At 36.6% G+C, this 21,290-nt stretch overlaps 1 protein-coding gene and 1 pseudogene across 40 annotated transcripts in view; both read left to right on the top strand.

The window, feature by feature from the left end:
* BBX (BBX high mobility group box domain containing) overlaps positions 1-21,290 on the top strand; it is a 285,777-nt gene that overhangs the window by 125,543 nt on the left and 138,944 nt on the right. For 24 of the 39 annotated variants that reach the window (XM_081572333.1, XM_081572331.1, XM_081572334.1 and 21 more), the window contains one exon: positions 4,917-4,990. The exons of 5 other annotated variants lie outside the window; for them this stretch is intronic. The gene's annotated coding sequence lies outside the window, so the exon portion shown is untranslated. Of the gene's footprint in view, positions 1-4,916; positions 5,199-21,290 lie in introns of those variants that run through there. 10 more of the 39 variants (XM_081572335.1, XM_081572329.1, XM_081572320.1 and 7 more) reach the window with 2 other exon arrangements.
* On the top strand, positions 17,707-20,341 carry LOC145539629 (large ribosomal subunit protein uL16-like; annotated as a pseudogene). Its single transcript, XR_014077878.1, has one exon. The product of XR_014077878.1 is annotated as a large ribosomal subunit protein uL16-like (transcript).

Here is a 21,290-nt window from a genome sequence, read left to right as displayed (position 1 = left end):
TGTGGAATTGATTGACCAAAATTGCATAACAGCTGGTATGCATTTTCAGTACTATATTATTTTGCAATGTGCCTGGTGCTACTACTGAGGAGATGAAAAGAATATTAAATACTTTGGGGGTGAGTAGGGGGCCTTATGCACATACAAGGCTGGGAAAGCTTTAGTTAATGAGTTTTTTTGGACTACAGATACGATACATTTACATAGAAGTAAGAGCTTGGCATTTGTATTTAGCTTTTATTTATAAACAACATTTACATTTTACTTGTAAACATACAGTTTATAAAAGGGTGAATTGAGGAAGTAGCTTTAAGACAGGAAAAATCTTGTAGAGAACACCTACTTTGTAAAGTGGAGATCAGAATACATATTGTTGGGAAAATGGAGAAAGCTGGCGGAAGACTGAGTGAAACAGCGGGTGTTAAGACTGTTATTTGTGACCTGGACTAGTTTTGTCTTTCAGAGGTCATACTAACTCTTAGATTAGAAATGCAGCCTCTTTCAGAGCATAAACATAATTGAAAATAATAATTTTAAAATCTGCTTTCTTGGGTCTCCATTTTGCGTTTCTTCCAGTATAAAAGCATGAATATTCTATTTTCAGGAAGATGAGGAAAAATACTATTTCCTTCTCTAACAGTTTGGCTAATTTTGTTGTTGTTTTTGGCTCCATAAATTGAGAGGCAGTCTGTACCATGCATTGTATCATGCCCAGCAAGTTTTTGTTTTGCTTTGCTTTTTTTTTTTCATTTGAATGCAATTGTTCCTTAGCAAATAATTGCAGTTCAGAATGGCTTTTATTGAGCTTGATTGAATTAGTGTTATGTATGAAAATGAGTTAGTTAAAGCTTAATCTATTACCCAGAGAATTGATGAAAACATCAGAAAAGCAATCATTCATGGGGATTAAATATTCTTCCATGTAAGTGGACAGCATGGTTGCCTGGAGTCTCTTCTGCACTGACTAGGTTGTAGCGACATCAGGGTGCAAAACACACAATGTTGGCCTAGAAGGGGATTTTGCCATGATATGCCTTGAATATTACATTGGACATTAACACTAATGAGGGAGCCTATCGCATTGTAAAAAGTGGCATCTCATTTTTTTTAGTATAATAAGCTTTCAAAACATAGTACCCCAAGGGGCAATGTGTAAACCATCAAGAAGCCAGTTGCTTTGGGATATTTCAACGGTTGCTTAGGCCAGATCTTTATGATGATGGGTTTTTCAGATGCCAAGTTAGATGTCCTATTTGTGGTTAAGAGGTAAATAATAGATAATTAAAAGTTAGCACTCCCACCTGCCATGGTAGTTTCTCAGAGGGAATCCTGAGCTGTGTCAGGTCAGTCCTGGCTTGGTGTACATCCTGTGGGAGACAGTTTCATGGGTGGGAAATGGGCCTTGGAAAAGGAGCCAGTTCTTAATGAGCTAGTGGGACTGAAGTCCTTGGGAGTTGGGAAGCCAAGGCCCTGTGTGGGTGGAAGGGAGGGCTGAGAGGAAGCACTGTGTGACCCAGAGAACACAGGCAGGCATGGGGTGGCTCAGTTGAAAATCTCTCCTGGCTTTGGTCCAAGGGCATACATAAGTCACCATTCTGCAGGATTGTATTCACCCCCTTAGCCATTTCCCCTTCTTGCCCACCTGTCCTTCTGACACCTCACACAGCTGCCCATTTCCATCAAATCAGAACATTTTATGAAGTCGCCTTGTAACTTAAATGCAGACAGAACAGCTTGTGCTGAAGCTGCTTTTCTGAAGTTAACCGTGTGGCATTTGTAATAGCCAGATAAAATCTGGAGTCTCTCAGTGTGGCCCAGAACTCAAAGGGAGTCTGTCTCAGGCAGGATCTTCAGCCTTGGAATTGACCTCTGTTCTGTGGCTTATTCCCTGGCTGATTCTTTGGCTGCCCTCTCCTAAGTTAGTTAAGTCCAGCATGATTTCTTTGTTATCCTGAGTTTTAAAATCCTTATTGATTATAGCGTAATCAACCTCCTTCCTCTCCCTGCCCACTTTATCCATAGATATTTACATCCCGTGTGATAAAATATTGAACAATAATCAAAGTAAAGTATAGATTTGTTCTATTTGGGGGGTATATATTTGATTATAGAAACAAATCAGTAAATGTACCTTAAGATTAGTGAGAGTTTGTTTTTGAGTTCCTAACAGAACTTCTGTATATAGGATATAACATACTTTATTTCTCAGATAGCCTGCACTCACTTCTTAAACTAAAAGGTAAGCAAATCTCTAAACTAAAATAAAAATTTGTTGCTGTTCAGTTGCCAAGTCGTGTCCCATTCTTTGGGACCCCATGGACTGTAGCACACCAAGAATTAAACCCACACTATCAAAATTAGTTTTGGACCCTCCTCTCCCAATTGTGGCAGTATCAGTTCAGTCGCTCAGTCATGTCCGACTCGGCGACTCCATGGACTGTAGCACACCAGGCTTCCCTGTCCATCACCAACTCCTGGAGCTTGCTCAAACTCATGTCCATTGCGTCGTTGATGCCATCCAACCATCTCATCCTCTGTCGTCCCCTTCTCCTCCTGCCTTCAATCTTTCCCAGCATCAGTGTCTTTTCTGAGGAGTCAGTTCTTCACATCAGGTGGCTAAAGTATTGGAGCTTCAGCTTAAGCATCAGTCCTTCCAATGAATATTCAAGATTGATTTTCCTTTAGGATTGACTGGTTTGATCTCCTTACAGTCCAAGGGACTCTCTGAAGAGTCTTCTCCAACACTACAGTTCAAAAGCATCAATTCTTCAGCGCTCCGCTTTCTTTATGGTCCAACTCTCACATCCGTTCATGACTAATAGAAAAACCATAGCTTTGACTATATGAACCTTCGTCAGCAAAGTGATGTCTCTGCTTTTTAATATGCTGTCTAAGTCTGTCATAGATTTTTCTTCCCAGGAGCAAGCGTCTTTTAATTTCATGGCTGCAGTTACCAACTGCAGTGATTTTGGAGCCCAAGAAAATAAAGTCTGTCACTGTGTCCATTGTTTGCCCATCTGTTTGCCATGAAGTGATGGGGCTGTATGCCATGATCTTAGTTTTTTGAATGTTGAGTTTTAAGTCAGCTTTTTCACTCTCCTCTTTCACTTTCATCAAGAGACTCTTTAGTTCTTCGCTTTCTGCCATAAAGGTGGTGTCATCTCTCCCAGTTGTGGCAGTATGAATTAAATTCATTTTTTAAAAGTTTATACCAGTTTATTACTTGATAGTTATTTACAGATATTCATGATTTTTACCTATATCATAATTTTTATTTTAATGGTTCCTGATAGTGGCTTTTATAAATTTATATGATTAGGATTACTCAAATGAATCATTACACATTTTTGATATTTAATGTATAAGAGCAAGTTCTTCCATATTGTAGTGGTTGAAAAAAAACTTTAGCCGACATATAAAATGACTAACAATATTGATCAAGCAGTAAGCCAGTAAGTGATACCCAGTTTCTAAAGTGTGTTGTAGCCTACTGATTGTAAAGAAATACATTGTCATGATACACAGGGGAGTAGGAAATTATTTCTTAGTTGAGTGTGATTTAGTATTACCATATGAAGCACTTGAGAAACTAAATGAATATGTCTCACATAGAAACTAAAATAGCTTAATTAAAAAAAAATTTAATTTAGGTATGTCTATATTAATGATATGGCGTGCTGCAATTCATGGGGTCGCAAAGAGTTGGTCACGACTGAGCGACTGAACTGAACTGAACTGATATTAATGATGACCCTATATGTGAGACAGCAGAAGAGACACAGACTTTTGGACTCTGTGGGAGAAGGCGAGGGTGGGATGATTTGAGAGAACAGCATTGAAACATGTATATTACCATATGTGAAATAGATCTCCAGGCCAGGTTCGATGGATGAGACAGGGCACTCAGGGCCGTTGCACTGGGATGACCCTGAGGGATGGGATGGAGAGAGAGGTGGGAGGGGGGGTTCAGGATGGGAAACACATGTACACCCATGGCTGATTCATGTCAATGTATGGCAAAAACAATACAGTATTGTAAAGTAATTAGCCTCCAATTAAAATAAATTAATTAATTAAAAAATAAATTGGAAACATTAAAAATCAATAAAAATATTTCACAAAAAATGATAATTTAGGTATATATCTACATTTGCAGTATTAATATAAAATTTTATTTGTACACTCTTGATTTCAATCCTCTTTCTTTTATTTATTTTATCATATGTAGTTAGAAAGTAATTTATAGCTGCTGCTGCTGCTAAGTCTCTTCAGTCGTGTCCGACTCTGTGAGACCCCATAGACGGCAGCCCACCAGGCTCTGCCGTCCCTAGGATTCTCCAGGCAAGAACACTGGAGTGGGTTGCCATTTCCTTCTGTTTTTCTCTATTTGTATGTGTTCTGCTACCCCTTAATAAAAGAACTATCTTGGCTTCACTCATCTTTAAAACATTTAAAAGATAAAATATAAGCATCTGAACCATAGCTTAACTGTGGTTAAGCTTTAACTGGTTCGGTTGAACCAGTCATTTCAAATAACTTGACTTTAGTCAGGATGTCATTTTAATTCCATGTGTTTCCAGAGGATTTGCCTGTAACTCTATACCTGAATTTAGTCAGCAAACTAAGAAGTAATTGCCTGTAATTCTTTGTCTCTGTAACTTTGGCCTCAGAATTCCCATTGAGTAATTTTAATAATCATCTTTTTGTTAAATTAAAGTTGACAATAAATACTTCAGGCCTTTTTTTCCTCAGTAGTGTTAGTCCAGGGATGTTTAATCATTTTCCTGATTTTGATTGCTTGGCTGTTAATACATCGTATTTAGGGATGATTTTACTAAAGGAGACTAAGTGTCAGCGTAATTGGAAAGAGCTTCCTGGCTCACCCTTTTAATCACTTTGCTATGGGTCCTCCACAGAATCCTGCTGCATCACAGAAGTTGGAAGTTCTGATGTTCCATTGACATCACAATGGAAAGTCTTGACTTGACCGGTAAGAGCAGCCCCGTGGTGCATATTACTTACTTACCTGGAAGTGGTGAAGCAGTCAAGAGCTATGTGGTATCAGAGCTGGTCTCAACTTTTTCCCGTCTGATGGATTCATTCACCTTCCGTATTGATCAGGGAAGTGTGATAATTGTGTATTTTTACTTGTCAATTTTATTAGTATTTTTAAAGTGACACGTAATCTGTATTATCAAGTAAGTTAAGTTTTCCTTTAAAGTAATTAATTTTTAAAAATTAACTATTTCAGAATCTCTAGCTTGTTTCTCCAAAGTATTGGGCTATTGGTAAAAAGTCAATTTATTGAAGTCCCCAATTATCTAGAGAATACATGTCTTAGTAAATATTACATTGGTTTGTTCCCTCAAAGCTTTTTGTATTGCCTTTGGCTTTAAATGAAAAGTGAATCAGTATCAAAAAGCATTATGGGAGCTTTAAACAAAACTATTAGAAATAATAGAAGCAGGTGCAGCAGTACCATAAAACTATTTTGAACATGAAAACCACACAATGAAGAAAAAGTTGAGATTTTAAAATATATACATGTGGCAAATTATATCAAACTTTGAAACTCACATACTATAGTTCTGTCCCTTTGTACATAAGTTGTATTCAAAACTGCTTCCTTTGGAATATTTTAGGATTAATTTTAATAATGATAAATGCATCGAGTTTTCTCAGTCTGGGAATAAAAACATGTGATTGATTTACTGATGTTTGAATACTTTATGGTGAACTGATGATTTATAAGACCAAGGAATGTGACATATAATGAACAAACATAGTAAATATTGTTTAGTTGCAATTTTCAGGATGTGCACTTAATTCTTCAAATTTTCAATTCATGGTAAACTTAAATCTTTTCTGTTTTTAAGTATTTTTGATAGCCTATTAGGTTTGTCTAGAAAATCTGTGTGTGCTTTTTTGTTTTAGTAAGTATATGACTTAATGTTGCTTTTATGATTTTATGATATGATAAGGCCTCTGAACCATTCTTCTGAATGTTACAGTCTAGGATTGTTTGCATTGTAAAAATAAATGCCATTTAGCTTGTAGGTGTGTTTACTTGGATATTGAAACACCAACAAAATCTTATTGCCAGTGAGAAGACTGAGATTTTAGTTATTTCTCCTCCTTTCTGTACTATCCTTTAAGGCATAATAAGTCAGAAATACAAATTCTGAATTTATGAATGGCAGTTAGGATACCGTTGATTGTGGTTTTACTGGGTCAGCAGAACAGACTACAGAAAATTTGAATATCTATATTGAAATTTCAAATATGTTCTCAATTACTAATTCTAAAGGGAGTGAGTATAGTGAGATTTAAAGAAAATTAAATTTGTGGCAATATTCTGAGTTTTCTAAATATGAATATATATATAGAAAATAAAGCAGGACCTTTTATATTACCTACTCAGAGAACTAAATCATTAATATGCAATTGTATGGTGATCTTGACTTAAGTAGACATCTGATCTTTGATCTCTGCATGTTAATTAGATTACTTCAGTAAAGTATTTTTAATGACTGTAAGCAGATACTGACAGAAAATGCTGATAAAATTTAAGAAAACTGACACTTTATACTTCTAGTATACATATATGTTCATCATAAGTACAGTATTAACTAATAGAAAATATGCCATTGAAAACCAGAAGTAATTTAGGAAACAAATCTTGGAAAATGTTACCTAGCAAAATGGTTCCCAGGGTTCAGTAAAACTGGGAAATAATGCTGTTTTAGTCAGCTTAGGCAGAGAAGGCAATGGCACCCCACTCCAGTACTCTTGCTTGGAAAATCCCAAGGACGGAGTAGCCTGGTAGGCTACAGTCCATGGGGTCGCTAAGAGTCGGACACGACTGAGCGACTTCACTTTCACTTTTCCCTTTCATGCACTGGAGAAGGAAATGGCAACTCACTCCAGTATTCTTGCCTGGAGAATCCTAGGGACGGCGGAGCCTGGTGGGCTGCCGTCTATGGGGTCGCACAGAGTCGGACACGGCTGAAGCGACTTAGCAGCAGTCAGCTTAGGCAAAGCTTTGTTTAATTAAACAGAGTCCCTGAATCTTAGTGTTTTATAGCAGTAAAAGTTTCTTTCTCACTCATGTTCGTGTTCTTGATGAATCTGTTGCCACTCGGCTCCATGCCCTCTTCACTCCTGGACCAGAACTGAAGGACGGCCTCTCTGGGGTGCACAAGTCTTGTGGCAGAAGGAGCCAGGAATCTGGGCTCTTTAAATTGCTGTTTAGAGGCCGTGCATGTCACTAACTGTTAACATTTCATTGGCTAAAGCATGTCGCATGGCCAGCTCATGCCATAGGATAGGAGTGGCTTCTTAAGAGGAGTGGTGTAGGGGAATGCTGATATAGGGAGGCACAATGCCTATTTTAAGGGTAATATTTGGATAATCCTATCTCAGGCTTTTCTAGACAGACAGGATGTACCTTATATGTTAAGCTTCCAGAAGTCCTGTAAAAATCAATCTGTTTAACGTGGAAAATTATTTGTGAAACTTCTTTGTGGTACATGGAACACATTGAACTTTGAAACCTATCTGAACAAGTTTTAGGGAATGAGGAGTTCATTCAGTTCAAGACTTTCCATAAGTTTTGGACATTATCACTTTTACACTATGCAATAAGTGGAAATACACCCTATATTATGCTTACGTTCTTGTTTTATAAGTTGCTTTAAAATGAAAGAAAATTATTGCAGACTGGACCCTCTGTGGTTTGAATACAGAGTTTGAGAAGGGAAATAATGATCCTCATAATAAATTCTTCCCTATGTTTACTGGGTTACAGGACTTTTGACAGATATTATCCAATTGGATATGGAGGAAGAACATAAGAGAATGGGTAATTTGTTTTACCAGTAGTAATATAATTATTTTACCTTGTAATGGTAATCAAGTGCTTCTACTTAAAGTCAATTTCAGGAATCATTCTGGAGAGAAAGAATACACAAACTATAAGGTTTTCTAATGTACACGAGTTTTCTAATGTACCCCGAGGTTGTATTCACTATACAGTGATTGCATTACTCGGTCCTATACTTTGTAGAAAATTGGTAGGTATAATGAACTCCTCAGCTAGTGTTATGATTAATCCCACAAGTTTTATAAAATGTTGTGACCACACCTGTGTGGATTAAGATGATTTGAATATTGAGGATTATACTATAAGCAGTGCTTTGTTTGATAGTTTATAGTTCCTTAAGATTGGGGAAAAGGAACATTCTTAGAAATCTGTGAATTCAGAGAAACTTAGACATAAATCCTAGTTCTGGAACTTTTAAGTTGAAAGAATTTGGGTGATTATTTGACCTCTGTGAAATTTTGTTTTCTCATCTTAGTATTGTATAATGATCTCTACCTCATGGAGTTCTGATAATGAAATGAGGGAACTAAGTTGAGTGCCTGATACAGTGCCTGGCACATGTGATGCTCTCTAGAAATGGTAGTTAAGAAATGTGATCACAGTTCAATAATCTTGGATGCAGTATACCTTTATTACAGTATATGTGTGTATAAACTATGTTTGCATATTTATATTTAAACACACACTTCTAAGCGTTGTAAAAAATTGTCCTTAATGTATAAATATTCTACACATTTATTGAAAAATAAAAGTGGCTTTATCCTTATCTGAAAAGGTGAATCCTGTGGAAGTACTAGTCACCCTGTGAACTAATAAATCAGTTCTTGCCACTGAGAACATAGAAGTCCTAACAGAGTGATTGCCAAATGTGGACATATGGCCTCGCCTCTGAATATTAAGGTTGGCATGAAAGAAATTTTATAATCTCACATGGTACAAGAACAAGAGAGAGTGCCACAGAAATTTTCTTCAGCATGTAGAGCAAATGCTGTTTGGTTTCAAAAGAGTCAGCATTTTCTACTTCAAGATTTCTATGTTGCTGTTTTCCAGTGAGGCTGAGATTATTTAAATTCCTTCGATGACTTCTCTGCTGGCATTGTCCCCTCGCACTCAGAATCAGGACAGCAGAGTATATCTCTTAGGGTTCAAAGCTTTATGTTATTTCTAAATGATAATTTAATTTAGAATAACACGCACATACATATAAATAATTTTGGGGTGAATTATTTTTCAAATTGTCCCAAGTGTTTCTCTTTATAAATGAATCATTGTTGTAACAACTACCAGTTATATATTCAGCTGGATCATTGATAGAGTGAAACTGTTTCAAAAATAGAATATTTTCATTTTTAGAGACTGTATAGTCTGCTTGAGCAGCCATAACAAAATACCAGAGACTGGGTGACTTAAACAATAGATTTTTTTTTTTTTTTACTGTTCTGAAGGCTTATAGTCCATGGTCACGGTGCTGACAAGTTCTGTTTCTGGTGTGGTTTCTCTTCCTGGGCTTATGGACAGTTGCCTTCTTGCTGTGTCCTCACATGACCTTTTCTCTGTGCGTGTGTGGAGAAAGTGTGCTCTGGCCTCTTTCCCCTTCTTATAAGGACACCAGTTCTATCAGATAATGGCCCCACCCTAGTGACCTTACTTAACTTTTACTTCTAGGGTCTGTCTACAAGTACAATCACACTGGGTTTTGCGGTTTCATTATACAAATTTGAGGGCAGCCAATTCAGTTCATACCAGAGGTATTTGTTTTTTCTGTGCCAAAGAGAAGAGAACGTTAAAAATTTTTTTTTATGTTATTTAATCTATAAACAAGAAAATCTGGTTTACTATATCATCTAAGATTCTAAAAATTATCTTTGAATCTTTGGAATGGGAGACATTTGAAATTACTAAATTCATATTTCTTCCACTTTGAATTCACTGTGCATTAAAAAAGAGTGTCTTTCAAGGGAAGCAATCAAATCGAAGAACTTGCAAATCAGAGTGTTTTGTATGATGGAAGAATAGCATCATTGTAAAAATTGATTTCTATGTGTATTCATTGTTAACTTGATACGGAATGTATTTGAAAATTAGGTCGAAGAAGAAGACATATAACTTTTTTGAGATACATGTTTCTGCTTACTATAATCAAGCCAATTCATATTTTTCATGGCTATATTCTTTTACTTTATTCAGCAGGAAAATAACATAGTCTTAAAGCTTCTGGAAAACAGAAAAGATTCTGCATTTGAAATAAAGCCAGCAAAAGCCACAACAGAGTCCTAAATCTCCTATTTTCCCTGTTTATTTTCCTGCCTCACTCTCTTTCTTTTTTTAATCTCCTTTTTTCATCCTCCTCTTTCTCCTCCTTTCCTCTGATATTAGCTCTTAGGTTAGGTAATCATTATATTTCTCAAGCAATAGTCTAAATGCAATTCTTTGAACATCTCTGTAGTACCTCTTTCTAATACATAGGAGGAACTTTCAGTTGATGAGTGTTTGGGATTAGTAATCGTATTGATGTAGGCTCAATTTAACTCTTAGTTTTACTTTTGAACTTTTAAAAAAAAAGTGTGCTCTGTGTCACTAGAATAATTTGAGTGTCTTATGATTCGATGCCTATCTGAAAACAGAAAATATACCATAAGGAAACAAGCCTTTGAGACTCTCTTTGTATAATAATAACTTTAAATTGATTTGTAATTTTTTTCTTCACCTTGTGTGTTTACAGACTAGAAGATAAGCTCTTGAGGACTGATCTAATTTTGTGGATTGCAGTTAATTGGTTGAAAGTTATTATTTTACCTTTTATTTACTTTTGATTTTGGTTTCCCTCTAAAGCTATTTACAGATAACTCAAACTTAAGCCTTATATATAATAAATTTTAGCAGTGTATTTCTTTTGCATAGGCTCAGTGTTCAGTTCAGTTCAGTCGCTCAGTCGTGTCCGATTCTTTGCGACCCCATGAATCGCAGGAGGCCTGGCGTGCTGCATGGCCTCCCTGTCCATCACCAACTCCCAGAGTTTACGCAAACCCATGTCCATCGAGTCGGTGATGCCATCCAACCATCTCATCCTCTGTCGTCCCCTTTTCCTCCTGCTCCCAATCCTTCCCAGCATTAGGGTCTTTTCCAATGAGTCAACTCTTCACATGAGGTGGCCAAAGTATTGGAGTTTCAGCTTCAATATCAGTCCTTCCAATGAACACCCAGGACTGATCTCCTTTAATGTACTGATTATTAAATTTACTAGTTAAGGACAATACAAATAAATTGAGACATGACCACTTCATCCATTATTACCACTCTGAAGGGTGGATAAATTATTTTTATACTGAAGTCCATGTTCTCTTTGATCTCTATTACAGAGAATTGTGTTTCTCCAGGAAAATAAATGGATCTTATTGTTGTTCAGTTGCTCAATCATATCCAACTCTTTGCATCCTCTGTGGTCCCCTTCTCCTGCCTTCAGTCTTTCCCAGCATCAGTGTCTTCTCCCGGGAGTTGGCGCTTCGTATCAGATGGCCAAAGTATTGGAGCTTCAGCTTCAGCATCACTCCTTCCAATGACTATTCAGGGTTGATTTCCTTTAGGATTGACTGGTTGGATCTCCTTGCTGTACAAGAGACTCTCAAGAGTCTTCTCCAGCACTCCAGTTCGAAAGCATCATCTCTTTGGCGCTCAGCCTTCTTAATGGTCCAACTCTTACATCCTACGTGACAACTGGAAAAACCACAGCTTTGACTAGATGAACCTTTGTTGGCAAAGTAATGTCTCTGCTTTTTAATACACTGTCTAGTTTATCATAGCTTTTCTTCCAAGGAGAAAACATCTTTTAATTTCATGGCTGCAATCACCATCTGCAGTGATTTTAGAGCCCAAGAAAATAAAGTCTATCACTGTTCCCACTTTTTCCCCATCTATTTGCCATGAAGTGATGGGGCCAGATGCCATAATCTTAGTTTTTTTCAATGTTGAGTTTTAAGCCAGCTTTTTCACTCTCTTTCACCTTCATCAAGAAATTCTTTAGTTCACTTGGCTTTCTGCCATTAGGATGGTGTCATCTGCATGTCTGAGGTTATTGATATTTCTCCTGGCAATCTTGATTCCAGCTTGTGATTCATCCAGACTGGAATTTTGCATAATGTACTTTGCATATAAGTTAAGTAGGCAGGGTGACAATATACAGCCTTGACGTACTTCTTTCTGAATTTTGAACCAGTCTGTTCCATGTCCAGTTCTAACTGTTGCTTCTTGACCTGCATACAGGTTTCTCAGAAGACAAATCAGGTAGTCTGGTATTCATGTCTCGTTTAAGAATTTTCCACAGTTTGTTGTAATCCACACCGTCAAAAGGCTTTAGTGTAGTCATGTTTTTCTGGATCTAAATGGATCTAATGGGGTGAAATTTCTCATAACATTGCTCTCAGAATTTCCATGCATATTAATGTAAAATACATACTATATTTACTGCATATTCTGTGCATATACAGATAAGTGTAAATATATATGAGTGAATACATGTAATTTTTTCAGGTAACCTCTTCAAGAAACCTAAATACTTAAGTTTACATTAGAGGGTCTGTTTTGTTTTGGCTGTATCCCCCAAACCTAGGAATGATGTCCAGCACATGGAACTTGCTTAGTGAGCATTTGGTGAATTAGTAATACAAGAGCTCACATTTTATTTTATTGTATATTCCATTGATATTGATATTAATAAGCATCCCCAGGTCTACTTGGAGGTAGTTATTCTTCCAAGTCTTAGTTCAGGGAGAGGAATGTTCCTCATAAATAAGTCTTTAAGTTGCAGTTAGCCCTATAATCAATAAATGTTAGTGAGCTTAAGAACTTAAAATGAGCTGCAAAATAATTTCTGGGTACCTGTTGTATTGTTCATAGGGTACATTGAGTCAGCAAGAGTTTATTAAGACTTGTAAGCCTTCTGCCAAGTATTTCCCTAACACTTTATCAGTGACCTTTTGCGTGGAGTGCATGTGAAGGTTCTGAGATACAAGGAAGGAAATTGGTTCAGGCTGGGTCACAAGAGATGCTGTATGGTACTTGTATTTAGTTAATACGTAACAGAAAGGTTGACTTAAGTCCACATTTAGATGTTTTATTCTTGGGGGAGTACTATTTTTAGGATATTTCTATATTCAAATTGATTTATAAAGATGTTAGAGAAGAACATTGTGTTTTGGTTTGTGTGTGTATGTGTTTTGATTTTCTAAACTTTTGTAATCTGCTTGATTTTCAGTTGTTCTGCTTCTGACATGGTTAAATTGCTGTTCTTAAAAAGCAGATGAGTTATGTAGTTATTTCATTTATGAAATATGTAGTTATGTAGTATGTTACGTAGTTATAACATTTATTGTAAGGCCATTTATCGCCAAGTGTCTCTGTGAGGCAAAAGTATTCCACTTCAGGAATGTAATGTTCTAAGCTGTTGAGTTACCATAGGCATAAACAGTGTAGAGGTTTCTGGAAAGGTCAGTTAGATGGGGAGGTACTGGCTTCTGAACAAGGCTTAAATAATAAGGTACCATTTAACTGTCCCAAGCATTTTCAGTTATGCCATACTAATTACTAGATTAGAAGATTAGAGAGAGTGAAACCCACAAAACGTGAGATGTATCCATGTGCAGGGAAGGATAAGCCCTCAGGCACCACCCAGGTGGACCAAACTGATACTCTGAATCATGCGCTTGATATAGTTTGTGAATGAATACCTGCTATGTTTTCAGTATTGTTAGAGATGCCTGTTCATCAAGTAGGTGTATTATATAAAGAGACAATAGAGGAAAGTGTGAAATTAGCAGCCAGTGTCAATCCCCTGTTTAAATACAAACCTCTTCCTCTGTCAGTTATTTTGTTCTGCCATTTGCTGACACTTACAGCTCATCTCTTGGGCTTCCCTGGTGTCTCAGTGGTATAGAATCAGCCTGCAATGCAGGTTCGATCCCTGGATTGGCAAGATCCCCTGGAGGAGGGCATGGCAACCCATTCCAGTATTCTTGCCTGGAGAATCCCATGGACAGAGGAGCCTGGCCTACTACAGTCCATGGGGTTGCAAAGAGCCAGACATGACTAAAGTGACATAGCACTCACACACGCACAGCTCATCTTTCGGTCCATTTAGTGACATAAATACTTAAAGGAATGATAGTTTTCAGGTTTGAAAGTTCTTCCTGTTAAGATAATGGGTATTGGTTTTCTTTATTGCTGACATAACATAAATCTGTCTTGTCGATGGTGAAGGTGTACCAGTTATGTTTCTCTTGATTAATTTTGAACTAATCATCAAAGTCATAGAATTCTTTTAACCTGTTATTCCTTTTATAATAAAATATTCCATACATTAGAATTTATAATGTGCCTGTGAAAAAAATATTTTAGAACTTTTACTTCCCAGTGCTTATAAAGATTCTTGCTGCTAGATTGTCAACTGCCTAATACTCATTCTTGCTTCCTGGAGATTAATATCATAGGTAGACAGGTAGAAAATTAAAAGATTTCCTTATAGAAGACAAATCTAAACGGATCACTTTTTCAGCTGTAATTTGATCTCAGAAGCATGGGCTCTGGAGTCAGATGGCCTGTACACAAAACTAAATCCAACTCAGTTGATTACTGATTGTACTGTGGGAAAGTTACTTTTCTTCATCTGTGAAACGGGGTGAATATGGTCTGTGTAAGGTTCTTAGGACAATTAAAAGTGCTGGAGCTTACACTGCCAACCCAGACAGGGCAGGGTTGCTAAGAAAAATGTGTTTGTTCTCACAATGGACAGTAGGTCAAAGTGGTATTTGACTTTTTACTGCTTTAACTGTTCCTTGAAATGGAATTTCAAGCATGTTATCATCTCTATTCGCAGCGAGAGAAATGTCTTGACTATGTTGCACATCTTTATTATATGAAGTCTTTATTGAGTACAGGATTGGTTTTAAGTCATTAAAGAATAACATTTACTCTTTATATTGTTAAATATCTTAAAATATTTCCTATACCATCATAATAAGATGTTTATTTATACTTTGCCCAATTTAATTTTGCAATTTTCTTAAAGCATAATCAAAGCTCAAGTATATGAAAGTATTAAGAGATAAGTCATCTATCATTCAGTGAGGTATAGTTATTTTAGGAATATTATTGTCTCATGCAGTGTTGATATTAACAAAATTATCACCTCAAACAAGTAAATTATTTAAGTGTAATAGTACATTTTTATAATCTACACAATTTTCTTCAAAGACTATAATTATTTTAATAAAAAAAAGAGCTGTATTATGAATTCTTAATGAAATTTAAAGTATGAGAGCTATTTTTGTAAATGGATTATTGCAACCTAACTAAAAAATTGAAAAAATTGTAAAACAGCTGTGACCTTATTATGACCTTATTCTACTAGTTTATCCATAAACTAGAGGAGCAAGATTCTCCTTCATTTTAGGTCATTGGCTTAGCATTTCACAATTAATTTATCCAAGAGAAGAAAGTATTTTTATTTCTAGTAATTTTCATGAGCATGAAGCATTACAGTTTTGTTCTTTGTCCCTAGTAACTTTTATTTATTTATTTTTATTATCTCTATAATTAGTATATCTCAACTGGTTTTGAAGATAATTTAGGACTATCTATGAAAATACCTCGGTTCCTTCAAAAAGTTCTCTGTAGGTTAACATGTATGTATTAGGATGTTTGTGTGGTCTTTTTATAGCAATTTTGCCCTTTCCTAGTCAAATAGGTAATTTTCTAATCATAACTATGGAATTTATGGACTTTAATTATGTACTTTTTCAACTATTGGTATACTGTATATCGAAATTCTAAACTTTTCTGCCTCCCCTGTAAGAGTGAAGAGTGTTTGTGCTCTTTTTCTAGCTCTTGTATTCCTTTTTTAGAACCTGAACTGCCTATAGTAATCTCACTGGAAAAATTGCTTTACTTAAAAGGTAAAAGTAACATACTTTCTGTTCCTCTTATTTATCTGATAAATGCTTATTGGAACTACTATGTGCAAAGTGTTAGACATTGTCAAAGTCCCATTATGACAATAGAAGGCAAACTAATTAGGTAGAAAGTAGATAGATAAATAAACCTCATTAAGAGTTTGAGGAAGATCTTAAATTCCAGGTAGGATATCAGGGAAGACTACACAGAGGAATAAATATAGAATCTGGAGAAGGGGAATGCAGGCATACCTCAGTTTATTGCACTTTTCAGATATTGCATTTTTTGCAAATTGAAGGTGAGACAGCCTTGTGTTGAGCAAGGTTATCACCATGTTTTTTTTTTCCAACAGCTGTCACTTTATGTCTGTTTGTCACATTTTGGTAATTCTTGCAATATTTTGAACTTTTCCATTATTATTGTATTCATAATAATGATCCGTGATCAGTGATCTTTAACATTACTATTACAGAAAATTATGACTTGCTAAAGGGTCAGAGATTGGTTAGCATTTTTAAGCAATAAAGTATTTTTAAATTAAGGCATGTACCTAATTTTTTAGGGATAATGCTATTGTGCACTTATTAGACTATACTATAAACATACTTTTATATGCACTGGGAAACCAAAGAATTTGTGCAACTTGCTTTATTATGACATTTGCTTTATTCGGGTATGACATTTTCTTTATTCGGTAGATCCAAATCCAAAATATCTTCAAGGAAGCCCTAGACCCCTTCTGCTATTTGAATGGGATGTTTGTAAGGGTAAAATGGGGAATTTTGGTCCAGAGCTAGATGTAAGAGGGTCTTGAATGTCAGGGTGAATTTACTTTTTTTCTTTTCTTTTTTTTTAAAGGCAGATAAACACTGAAAAATTTTGAGCAGACAATATAAGTGAGATGGATTGAAAGGGAAAAGAAATAGGCATTGAAAAGTTTGGTTTGAGGGGCTTTAGCATATCCCAGGCAAAAAGAAATTTGTTTTTCTAATACTGTTTGAGGGTTGTAAATAGGATCATTGTAGGAGACATGAAGGTTATACCCTGTCTTGATGTGTCTTAAAATATTTTGGATTGAGGTATCCAACTCACTAAATCCAATAAATCTTCTCCCATTTTGCAAGGCAAAAATTAATAGATACTCACTTTTAATGATTCCTTTAATGAAGATTTTCTCAAATGTCTGATGCCTGCCACTATTGATGTGTGTGTTTCTGTCTGTTTTTAGTGACTGTAAATTTAGCTTTCATTCTAAGAATTTCTCAAAGAATACAAACCCTGTCTTGTCACTTGAACCAAACTACTTATGTGCAGAATTTAGCACCAGATTGAACTGTGTTGGAGGTGTAGAGGAATCATAAGAGGGAAGGAAAGCAGTGGGGGTTTGGGGGTTGTTGAAAAGGAAGTCAGAGATAGGTTTTTAATGTAAGTTGTAGATGTTTAGATAATACTACTACTGGAGGTAGAGAGATAATAATAGAAACTGATTTGTGGGAAGAGATGGGATGGAATGGATTTGAAACACAAAGAGAATATCTGTGTGATTATGTATAGGATGTGTTTATGAGTTTGTTATGAGTTTGGAAGAGATCCCAGCTGAAGACAGGTATAGCTTGAGAGAGAGGTCGTAAAACTGAAACTGTGAAAATTGGTGAAAGTAGAAAATAAGTCTAAGACAGATCCTTGCAAACACCTACCTACTTGTTAAGAGAAGTATAAAGGAAATAAAAACAATCAGGTCTGTGGTGGGAAAAGCAATAGAATGTAGTGCTAAGGAAGATGAGAAAGAGTTTTCAAGAAAAAAATAAGAGACATTTAATGCTTTAAAAAGGTGTTTGGACTTTTCCCTTTGGCATGCCACTGAAGATCCTGGTGTTGCCATGGGCCTCTGCCCCGCCTGGTGTTACTGGTATTGTAAGAATAAGCTGTACCCAAGGAATAAGCTGTACCCAAAGTCCCGCTTCTGCCGAGGTGTCCATGATGCTAAGATCCTCATCTTCAACTTCAGGCATAAGAAGGCAAACGTGGATGAGTTCCCACTCTCTGTGGCCACATGGTGTCAGATGAGTAAGAGCAGCTTTCCTCTGAAGCCCTGGAGTCTGCCCGTATTTGTGCCAACAAGTACATAGTGAAAAGCTGTGGCAAAGATGGTTTTCATATCCGAGTGTGACTCCACCCTTTCCACGTTATCTGCATCAGCAAGATGTTGCCTTGTGCTGGAGCTGATAGACTCCAGACAAGTATGTCCGGTGCCTTTGAAAAGCGCCAGGGTTCACATTGGCCAAGTCATAATGTCCATCTACACCAAGCTACAGAACAAGGAGCATGTGATTGAAGCCCTCTGCTGGGCCAAGTTGAAGTTTCCTGGCTGCCCGAAGATCCACATCTCCAAGAAGTGGGGATTTACTAAGTTTAATATGAATGAATTTGAAAACATGGTGGCAGAAAAGCAGCTCATCCAGGATGGCTGTGGGGTTAAATACATCCCTAATTGTGGTCCACTGGACAATTGGCAAGCCCTGCACTCATGAGAGCATCAGCACTTTTCCCCTCCTTACTCATGCTCACCAATAAATGCTATTTCCTGTCAAAAGAAAAAGTGTTTGGGTTAGGTGTTCCATGGGTCCTTTGAAGAGAGTAGTTTTAAAATTAATTTTATTATTAAAATATAGTTGATTCACAACATTTATTATACAACAAATGATTTAATATTTTTTACATTGGGCTTCCCCAGTGGCTCAGCTGGTAAAGAACCCACTTGCCAGTCCAGGAGACTCAAGAGACTTGAGTTTGATCCCTGGGTCCGGGTAGATCCCCTAGAGAAGGAAATGGCAGCCTGATCCAGTATTCTTGCCTGGAAAATTCCATGAACAGAAGAGCCTGGCAGTCCCTGGGGCCGCAAAGAGGCAGACATGACTGAGTACACGTGCACACATTTTATAGATTATGCTCCAGTTGAATTTTTCTTAAAATATTGGCTGTGTCCTCGGTGCTGTACAGTATATTACCGTAGCTTATTTATTTTATACATGATATTTGTACCTACCTTTCTCTTGCCATTCCCCTTTTCCCTCTCCCTGTCGGTAACCACTAGTTTTCTGTATCTATGTTTCTGTTTTCTTACATTCATTCGTTTTATTTTTTAGATTCCACACAAGTGATAATAATATTTATCTTTCTCTGATTTATTTCACTAAGCATTCTACTGTCTAGGTCCATCTATGTTATTTTTATTGGCAGAATTTCATTTCTTTTTTATGGCTGAATAATATTCCGTGTGTGTGTGTGTGTCTGTATGTGTCTGTGTGTGTCTGTATGTGTGTATTTGCACACATACTATATATACCACATCTTTATTCATTCATCTGTTGATGGATACTTGGGTTGCTTTGTTATCTTAGCTCTTATAAATAACACTGCTATGAATATTGGGGTGCAAGTATCTTTTCAAATAAGTGTTTTTATTTGGGGGAGATGTATACTCACAAGTGGAATTGCTGGGTCATATAGTCATTCTATTTTTAGTTTTTTGAGGAACCTTCATACTGTTTCCTGGAGAAGGTAATGGCACCCCACTCCAGTACTCTTGCCTGGAAAATCCCAGGGACGGGGGAGCCTGGTGGGCTGCCGTCTATGGGGTCGCACAGAGTCGGACACGACTGACGCGACTTAGCAGCAGCAGCAGCAGCAGCAGCAGCAGCATACTGTTTCCTGTAGTGGCTGCACCAATTTACACTCCCACTAACAATGTACCAGGGTTCCCTTTTCTCTATATCCTCGCCAACGTTTGTTATTTGTGGACTTTTTTGGTGATAGCCATTCTCACGTGGTTTTGATCTAAAATTTGGAGAAGCAGTTTTTGCAGAGTAATCAAGGCAGAAAGTATTTATATATGTTTCAAATATTCCCCGTTTCATTTCCACTTTCTTGATTTGATTTTTAGATGAAACTCGGTGTTGAGCCTTTTCATACTGTTCATGGGGTTCTCAAGGCAAGAATACTGAAGTGGTTTACCATTCCCTTCTCCAGTGGGCCACATTCTGTCAGACCTCTCCACCATGACCCATTCGTCTTGGGTGGCCCCACACGGCATGGCTTAGTTTCATTGAGTTAGACAAGGCTGTGGTCCATATGATCAGATTGGCTAGTTTTCTGTGATTATGGCATCACCGACTCGATTGACATGAGTTTGGGTAAACTCTGGGAGTTGGTGATGGACAGGGAAGCCTGGTGTGCTGCGATTCATGGGGTCGCAAAGAGTTGGACACAACTGAGAGACTGAACTGAACTGTGTTGAGCTAATCTTCATGGAAGAATCTAAACTGACTTACAGAGCCAATCCCTGGGAACATAGAACTCATCTTCTATAAATATAGTTTTAATATTCTTTTCTTTAAATGTGTTACCTAAGATTGCTTCAGATCAGATGCTAATATCATTTCCTCAGATACGCTGTTACTTTCTTTAAAATATCATCATCAAACATACTTCCTAAATGTCTCACCCATAGCGGCTTACATTTATTATGTAATTGGCACTATAGAAGGATGATAAACAAGAAGTACAGTTTTACTTTTAAAAAGGCTTTCTGTTTTAATAAAGATCTCATAGAAAGCTTTTTGGATTAATAGGGCTACCTGCATATTAAATTTCTAGGTTAGAATCAAATACATAGTTACTTCTGTTTCCATCTGCAGAGAATAGTTGTAAGGATATAAAAGACTCAACCTAAGAGTAGTAATAATGATTATAATTTTAAAGAACTCTAGTAGTTATTATTTGCATTTTATGTGCTAATTTCTCTTTTTATGTAGAAGTGTGTGTGTGTGTGTGTGTGTTTAGTCTTCACAGTGGCCCCTTAGGTGCAGATACCTTTACTCTCTTTTCATTTATGAGAGAACTGAGGCTCAGAACATTTAAATAAATTGTGTGAGCTTTTTGACTAATTGAAAATAGAGCCAGGATTCAGATCAGCTCTTTCTGACTTTCAAAGACTATGTTCTCTACATGGCCCATGCAGAGAAATTTGAAATTTGAGTTTTAACACCCTTGGTGGCAACTACTCGCTCCAATTTGGGTGCCCAGTGCCTCATTACTTTCTTCCTTTTTTCTTCCAACTTGGGATGACTAGATCATTTTCATTTGCTTTAATGTATTGTCATTCTCTACTGTTGATTGTCAGGCAATCTTCTGCATATTTAATTCCCTTATTTAATCTTCACATCAGTTATATTTCTCCTTCAACATTTTATTTAGAAACTTGAGACAAATAGCATGTTTATACTCACCACCTAGATTCTGCCATTAACATTTTACTTATTACTTATTTTATTATATTATCTATAATCTGTGCACCCATAAATTCATTTTTGATGTATTTAAAAAGTAAAGACATCACTGCAAATATCCTAAATACTTCAGTATGTATGTTATTGACTGTAGCTCAGCATTTATATACAACTTT

This window comes from Giraffa tippelskirchi, chromosome 2 (genome assembly GCF_054371585.1).
Source record: "Giraffa tippelskirchi isolate mGirTip1 chromosome 2, T2T-mGirTip1v1.2.pri, whole genome shotgun sequence".
Lineage (NCBI taxonomy): Eukaryota > Metazoa > Chordata > Mammalia > Artiodactyla > Giraffidae > Giraffa > Giraffa tippelskirchi.
The sequence above is the reverse complement of the archived record's forward strand: the minus strand, read 5'-3'. Positions and strand labels throughout refer to the sequence as shown.